This window comes from Corythoichthys intestinalis, chromosome 8, assembly GCF_030265065.1.
Source record: "Corythoichthys intestinalis isolate RoL2023-P3 chromosome 8, ASM3026506v1, whole genome shotgun sequence".
NCBI classification, from domain to species: Eukaryota; Metazoa; Chordata; class Actinopteri; order Syngnathiformes; family Syngnathidae; genus Corythoichthys; species Corythoichthys intestinalis.
The window spans coordinates 37,412,406-37,421,693 of NC_080402.1; positions in this window are offsets into that span (position 1 = coordinate 37,412,406).

Below are 9,288 nucleotides of genomic sequence, written 5' to 3' on the forward strand. Positions count from 1 at the left end.
CTGGACTTAAGGCATTTTGGCATTTCCTTCTCCCCAGTCTTCCTCCAAACTCTGGCACCTTGATTTCCGAATGACATGCAAAATTTGCTTTCATCTGTTAAAAGTACTTTGGACCACTGAGCAAGAGTCCACTGCTGCTTCTCTGTAGCCCACGTAAGGCACTTCTGCCGCTGTTTCAGGTTCAAAAGTGGCTTGACCCGGGGAATGCGGCACCTGTAGCCCATTTCCAGGTTTCTGCAGGTCCCCCAAGGTCTGGAATTGGCCCTTCACCGCAATGTTTCTCAGGGTGCGGTCACCTCTTCTGGTTGTGCAGCATTTCCTGCCACACCCACTGAGGTCCCTTGATACAGCACTCTGGGAATAGCCTATTCGCTCAGAAATTTCTTTCTGTGTCTTAGCCTCTTACTTGAGGGTGTCAGTGATGGCCTTCTGGACAGCAGTCAGGTCAACAGTCTTGCCCATGATTGCGGTTTTGAGTAATGAACTAGGCTGGGAGTTTTTAAAAGCCTCAGGAATCTTTCGCAGGGGTTTTGAGTTAATTCGTTGATTCAGATGATTAGGTCAGTAGCTTCTTTAGAGTACCTTTTTTATGATATGCAAATTTTTGAGATAAGGATTTTTGGTTTTTCTTGACTTTTTTGTCAAAATCCTCAATATTAAAACAATAAAAGGCTTGAACTACTTCAGTTGTGTGTAATGAATCTAAAATATACGAAAGTCTAATGTTTATAAGTACACTACAATTTAAAAAAAAACTTTATCACAATAAGCTAGTTTTTTGAGAAGGACTAGTATTATTAGGCTAATGAGCTACATGTCTTTTAATGTAAAAACGTAACCCATAATCAAAAGTGGGTAGTAACGCGTTACATTTACTCGAGTAAGTTTTTGAGAAAAATGTACTTCTTTGAGTAGTTTTTCCACGCAATACTTTTTACTTTTGCATGAGTAGATTTGTGAAAAACAAACAATACTCTTACTCCGCTACTTTGGGCTACACTTAGTTTTCCTCTTTATTCTACATATTGACTTTATTTTTTGCCAGAGATGCCAAAAATGGCTGTCTCAGTTTCACCAATGAGACATCGCAACAATAACCACGATTCCATTATACCGTTCAGAGGTAACAATGTTTTTCTCCACTAGAGGGCACTCATGCTGCGTTCTGGCCTGAGTTTCGATGATTTTTGTGTCATCTTTTTGGCCTAATATGGTCATGTAATAGGTTACAGTACACTATAATAATAACAGTTCATATAGATGAAGTTCTGCTGAAAAAAAAAAAACAAACATTAATTAAATTTTTTTTTTTTTAAAGTGACATCGTAAGCAGTTACCTACAATGTTACTCAATACTTGAGTATTCATTTTGACATACTTTTTGTGATCATTACCTTGTATGAGTTTTCCATAAAAACTGAGTTGAAATTTCAATTTCAACTAACTTATTATTATTTAAAAATGCTTTAATATGGACTGATAAAACCCGTTTAAACAGATCATTTTACTCTAAGCATGGAATAGATAAGAAAGTATAGAGAAGATTAGAGAGAATATGAGATAAAATACTCCTGCTGTAGTAAACCATCCACCAGTGACCCTTACAAAGTACTGAGAAAGCAGGTTACTTTAGTAGAACCCACACAAAGTTTCACAGTGCAAGGACATGGGTCATTTATCAATGCTGGGCAAACCTTTCATGTGGGATGCAGTGACATCAGAGGTAGTGACTGCCTTTCTCAGGCACTTAAAAATAAACACAGTTGGACACCAACATGTGCAGCAGCATCTGGACGTCACAAATGATTTATTGTGGTCAGGTTAACAGACACATCTTCCGATAGAATTCTTACGTATTAAATCATATTGTTATTCCATGTGACTTGCAGGTGAACAAATTATAATCGCTACTCGACGACACTGAAAGTGGTGGGATTTTTTAAAAACATGATATTTATAACAGTTTGATGATGTGAAGAGTCAACTATACTATAATGAACTTCTTTTTTAATTTCAGACATGGTTTGTTCCGTTATATCTTATGAACATTTTTTTTTCTCAGTACTGCTACATGCAAAGTGTTAAACTGCATATTTTTATAGTCATTCACAAAGCTGTGCTATTTTTAGTTTTATATGTATTTTAATTTTATATATTTTAAATGTTTCATTTTCAGATCATAATCTTCCAAAAAATGGTGATTACAATCCAAATGAGTTAACATTTGATATCTCCTTGGAAGTGAAACACTGATGAATGTTATGTTTTCGTAATGTTACCATTGAATGCAATTAACAGCAACAAACGTAATGCATAGACTTCATAATATATTGAAGGGGCACGGGGCCAATTAATAGGGGTCCTATCTCTGTCAAAGCTGACCGAGTGGGAACACAGACAAAGAGCTTGAATACCTGAATCATTTACAGCAGGGGTGCAAAATGTTTTTTGCTCCAAGATCTACTTTTAAATGAGACAACCTCCCGCGATCTACCTTAAGCGAGGAGGGTGAACTAAAAAAAGAAAAAAATTTAAATGTACAGTTACAGTAATTATGCTTTGTGAGCAACATATGAGGTTATGTTGCTCACAAAACACAAATAACTGTGTACATTTAAAAAAATATAAATAAAAAATGGACGGTAAATTATGTTTGCTCACATAACATAATTAACTATGTACATTAAAAAAAAAAAAAAAAAATTGATGCCGCGAGCTACCCACACTAGCGTTGCGATTGACTGGTCGATCGCGATCGACGTAATGGGCACCCCTGATTTACAGTATAGATATGGTTGTAGAACAGTCTTGATTCTTGGTTAAAAGCAACAAAAACAAAACAACAACAAAAAAAAGGGTAGTTAGCATTTATTTTACGTAAATACTATGTTGAATGTGCTGCTAGTCTTTAAGCCACTTTGGCGCCTCCTTACCACCACAGCTTTTTACGTTGAAAATTCTTGTGAATAACGCTTAAATCCCAGAATTCTTTATAGATATGGATGTAAAACAGTCTCGATTCTTAGTCAAAAGCAAAGAAAAAGGACAGTTAACATTTATTTTATGCAAATATGTTGAATGTGCTGCTAGACTTTAAGTCACTGTGGCGCCGCCTTATCACCACAAACAGCTTTTTACGTTGAAAATTCTTGTAAATAAATGCTTAAATCCCTGAATTCTTTATAGCCTCGCCCCTCCATACCTGTCCGATCTCATTCATGTTACTACTCCCTCCTGTGCCCGTAGGTCCTCCTCCTGCATACAACTGTCTGTTCCCCCCGCTCGCCTTAGCGCCATGGGGAGCCGAGCGTTCAGCCGCTTGGCTCCCCGGCTTTGGAATTCACTCCCACCCGGCCTCAGGAACACAGATTCCCTCCCCCTTTTTCAAACAAAACTTAAAACTCACCTGTTTAGACTAGCCTATCAACAATAATCAACTTAATTCTGGTCTTTTTAACTGCCCCTATATCTCTTTTACTGCCCCTATATCTCTTTTAGTATTTTAAATTTCCTTATACGTCATATACTTTCATTTTCTCACTTTTGATATGTTTAAATGTTTTAAATGATTGTACGGCGACCTTGAGTGCCAGAAAGGCGCCTTCAAATAAAATGTATTATTATCATTATTATTATTATTAATATTATAGATATGGATGTAAAACAGTCTCGATTCTTAGTTAAAAGCAAAAAAAAAAAAAAAAAAAACAACAAACAAAAAAAACGGGCCGTTAACATTTATTTTACGTAAATATATTGAATGTGCTGCTAGACTTTAAGCCACTGTGACACCGCCTTATCACCACAAAGAGCTTTTTACGTTGAAAATGCTTGTGAATAAATGCTTAAATCCCTGAATTCTTTATAGATATGGATGTAAAACAGTCTCGATTCTTAATTAAAAGCAAAAACAACGGGCAGTTAGCATTTATTTTACATAAACATGTCGAATGTGCTGATAGTCTTTAAGCCACTATGGCGCTGCCTTATCACCACAAAGAGCTTTTTACGTGAAAAATTCTTGTGAATAAATGCATAAATCCCTGAATTTTTTCATAGATATGGGCGTAAAACAGTCTCGATTCTTTGTTAAAAGCAAAAAACTGGGCAGTTAGCATTTATTTTATGTAAATATTGTGAATTATGACGCCAAAGCCGTAGTGCTTAATTTCTCCCATCGATTTTTTTCACAACATTTCAAAATGCATGCATGGTACGAAAAATATAATAATTATCTCCAGTCATCGTACAAATCACTCCTGAGACAATCCTTTCCTGTTTGTATGCGGTACAGCTTTTGTACTTTTTCAACCTTAATCTGGCGTTGGGTCGCTGCATGTGTTTGAGAATAACTACGACCGACTTCGACAGACTAAAGCGGAGTGTGGGACGGCCCCCTACTTGAATACATGGCACAGTGTCTGGGGAATATGTCCCGTCAATATCATTATGAAGTCTATGCTCAATGTTAAATTAACCAACAAGGTTGCAGTAGTTAATTCAGCAACACTGACATAAACTTAAACTCGTAGTAGCTCATAAAAACAAGGCTGAATTTTGTTTTGCTGACATCTTTCACTGAAGAAAAAAAGGTATAGGTACTAGTATCAAGAAACTTGTTAATTAAATGCAAGAGAGAATGAAGAGTTACAAATGAAAATTTTAAAATCATGTTGCACCTACTAAAGTAGACAACATGTTGACAGTAGATTTACATGATTTATATACATGGAATATTGATTTGTATATGTACATTAATGGAACTCTGGTCGAAGATGAAATCATGTTCACATATTAATTACTATTTCCATTCCTTTTTTAATAGAACTTGAAAACAAGGTTCCTTATAATTGCTAATAGTAGTTTTTCATTTAGAAAGTAGATTTACCAATGTGAATAAGAAGATAAAAAAGGGTCCCTTCCGTCGACGCCATCGAGTCACGACCAGCACACTTTTCCATGAGAATTTTAAAACTAGACCTCTTCTGCAATTCAGATTTCATGTGGGTGTTCAGAGTAATAGTATCATTATGTGCTCCACGAGTTTTAGTTGGTTTCCTGAAGAATTCCTTCCAATATGTGCACTGTATATACAGTTTATAGTTGCATATGGTACATATTGGGTGAAGTTTAGAATGTCATTCACATTAAGATGTATCAATCAATATGTAACTTGATGGGACACGTTCCAGGTCATATAAATGGTGACTGATGGAAAACAAGAGAGACCCTAAATGGAGTGATCAGTGGGTGTTTTTTCAGTGAGTTACGTTAAAAGCCTGCATGGTCTATCCAATTCGTGCTATCAGAGGAGGAGATGAAAAGAGATGAAGGCACAATAAAAAAAAAAAAGAAAAACCCATTGCTATTTATGTTTTGTCTGGTCTTGTATTTACCTACGCAAAATCAAAATTCACGGTGTGCTTTGTTATTGAACTTTTTATGTATTTTGTGTACAAAGTACAGTATTTTATTACTCTGTTTATATACCGTATATATATACAATGGGGCAAATAAGTATTTAGTCAACTACTAATTGTGCAAGTTCTCCTACTGGAAAATATTAGAGAGGCCTGTAATTGTCAACATGGGTAAACCTCAACCATGAGAGACAGAATGTGGGGAAAAAATCCCAGAAAATCACATTGTTTGATTTTTAAAGAATTTATTTGCAAATCATGGTGGAAAATAAGTGTTTGGTCAAGACCAAAAGTTCATCTCAATACTTTGTTATGTACCCTTTGTTGGCAATAACGGAGGCCAAACGTTGTCTTTAACGCTTCACAAGCTTTTCACACACTGTTGCTGGTATTTTGGCCCATTCCTCCATGCAGATCTCCTCTAGAGCAGTGATGTTTTGGGGCTGTCGTTGGGCAACAGGGACTTTCAACTCCCTCCACAGATTTTCTATTGGGTTGAGCTCTGGAGACTGGCTAGGCCACTCAAGGACCTTGAAATGCTTCTTACGAAGCCACTCCTTTGTTGCCCTGGCTCTGTGTTTGGGATCATTGTCATGCTGAAAGAACCGGTTCAGCCACGTCTCATCTTCGATGCCCTTGCTAATGGAAGGAGATTTTCACTCAAAATCTCTCAATACATGGCCCCATTCATTCTTTCCTTTACACCAGAGGTGTCCAAACTTTTTGCAAAGGGGGCCAGATTTGGTGTGGTAAAAATGTGGGGGGCCGACCTTGGCTGACGTCCTTTACGCACAACAATATATTCAAGCAAATTTTAGCAAGCCATTCTGTGTGTCACATTGGCTTTATTATTATTTTTTTATTAATAATTTCAACAATCTCGCAACTAGCGTTCTCTTTCGACTCTCGGGCTCTTGCCAAATACTGCTGCTGTGAAATAAAACTAGCTTCAAGTTGCTTCAATTTCTCTCTGCATATCTTCCCTGTAATCTTGTCGTACACGTCAGCGTGTCTTGTTTGGTAATATCGCCTCACATTGAACTCTTTAAAAACAGCCACTGTCTCTTTGCAAATGAGACAGACACCGTTGTTACGTATTTTAGAGAGGAAATAGTCCAATTTCCACCTATCCTTGAAGCATCGGCCGTTGCAGTCAACTTTTTTTGTTGTTGTTGTTGATTGTCGCCATTTTAGAAAATTGGAAGTCAAGGGTCACATGGGGTAATGATGCTTAGAGTGCTGCTGCTTTTTAGTGGTAAATGAGAAGCAGCATCTAGTGTGTAAGCTACTTCATATGCTGGTAGCAGTACTGCTGACCAATTTATTAAGTGTGTGTGTGGGCCAGACGTTATTGATCTTATGACAGAGGCTGAGGGCCGGACCACGGGCCGCATTTGGCCCCGGGCCGCACTTTGGACATGTCTGCTTTACACAGATCAGTCGTCCTGGTCCCTTTGCAGAAAAACAGTCCCAAAGCATGATGTTTCCACCCCCATGCTTCACAGTGGGTATGGTGTTCTTCGGATGCAATTCAGTATTCTTTCTCGTCCAAACATGAGAACCTGTGTTTCTACGAAAAAGTTCTATTTTGGTTTCATCTGACCATAACACATTCTCCCAGTCTTCTTCTGGATCATCCAAATGCTCTCTAGCGAACCGCAGACGTGCCTGGACGTGTACTGGCTTCAGCAGGGGGACACGTCTGGCAGTGCAGGACTTGAGTACCTGGCGGCGCATTGTGTTACTGATAGTAGCCTTTGTTACTGTGGTCCTAGCTCTCTGTAGGTCATTCACTAGGTCCCCCCTGTGCGGTTCTGGGATTTTTGCTCACCGTTCTTGTTATCATTTTGACGCCACGGGGTGAGATCTTGCATGGAGGCCCAGATCGAGGGAGATTATCAGTGGTCTAGTATGTCTTCCATTTTCTAATAATTGCTCCCACAGTTGATTTCTTTACACCAAGTGTTTTACCTATTGCAGATTCAGTCTTCCCACCCTGGTGCGGGTCTACAATTTTGTCTCTGGTGTCCTTCGACAGCTCTTTGGTCTTGGCCATAGTGGCGTTTGGAGTGTGATTGACTGAGGTTGTGGACAGGTGTCTTTTATACCAATATTGAGTTAAAACAGGTGCCATTCATACAGGTAACGAGTGGAGCCTCGTTAGACCTCGTTAGAAGACGTTAGACCTCTTTGACAGCCAGAAATCTTGCATGTTTGTAGGTGACCAAATACTTATTTTCCACTCTAATTTGGAAATAAATTCTTTAAAAATCAAACAATGTGATTTTCAGTTTTTTTTCCCGCATTCTGTCTCTCATGGTTGAGGTTTACCCATGTTGACATTTAGAGGCCTCTCTAATCTTTTCAAGTAGGAGAACTTGCACAATTGGTGGTTGACTAAATACTTATTTGCCCCACTGTATATATATGTATATATATATATATATATAAATATATATATATATATATATATATATATATATATATATATATATATATATATATATATATATATATATATATATATATATATACATTCAACATACTGTACATAATTTATTGTTATGATAAACAAATACAGTACTTAACAATATAGCATTAACATTAATATTCTGTTAAAGCGATCCATGGATAGAAAGACTTGTAGTTCTTAAGATATAAATGTCAGTACAAGTTATAGAAATTTTGTATTAAAACCCCTCTTAATGTTTTAGTTTTAATAAAATTTATAAAATTTTCAATCAAAAAATAATCTAGTAGCTCGCCATTGTTGATGTCAAGAATTACACAATGCTCAGGTGCTGAAAGCCTTAAAATCAGTCGCACCCAAGCGCCAGCAGAGGGCGACAAAACACCAAAAAACACAATTAACAAGTGGACATGACACTGTGCTGTCATTTTAATCTGTTTGGGCGTGGCATGTGCGTTGTGAAGCAGTGGCTTGCACAAAACTTTTTACACCTTAACGAGAGCAAAACTGAATTTATTACTTTTGGCACACCTTCCATGATGAAAGCCCTTGAGCCCAACTCTGGCGCTCCGGCTGACATTTTTAAGACACACGTTAAAAATCTCGGAGTGATATTCGATAGCAGGCTTAACTTTGAAAAACAGATTAGTTCCGTTGTAAGAGCAAGTTTTTTCCAGCTTCGTCTCTTAGCCAAAGTGAAGCCTTTTCTTAGTCGCCACGACCTTGAAAAAGCAATTCACGCTTTTATAAGTTCAAGGCTGGACTACTGCAATGCACTTTATGTTGGCCTACCCAAGTCCTCGATCTCTCGGCTGCAACTTGTTCAAAATGCTGCTGCTCGATTTTTAACAGGTACACCTAGACGTGAGCATATTACCCCCGTGCTATCATCACTCCACTGGCTTCCAGTCCATTTTAGAATTGATTTCAAACTTTTACTGTTTGTTTTTAATTCTATTAATGGCCAGGCTCCATCTTATCTATCGGAAATTTTAACTTTTCGTAACTCTGGCAGGACTCTTCGCTCGACCGGCCAGCTTCTTTTAGATGTTCCAAGGTCAAAACTTAAACAGTGGGGAGACCGATCCTTTGCGGTTGCTGCCCCCAGGCTGTGGAACAGCCTTCCCCCCGAAATCCGCACCACCACGGATGTAGGTCTTTTTAAGTCTCGGCTAAAAACACACCTTTTTAGACTCGCCTTTTACAAAGATTAGGATAGCCTGGTTTTATTAGCTTAAAGGCTTTTTTAATGTTTCTTTTCGATTTTATCGGTTTTATTGTTTTACTTGCTGGAATTTTATTGCGATGCGCTCTTTGTTTTATTTTATTTTGTAAAATGTCATTGTATAATATTTTCCTGCCTTTTATTTATCTTGAGCCATGTTTTGTTGTAAAGCA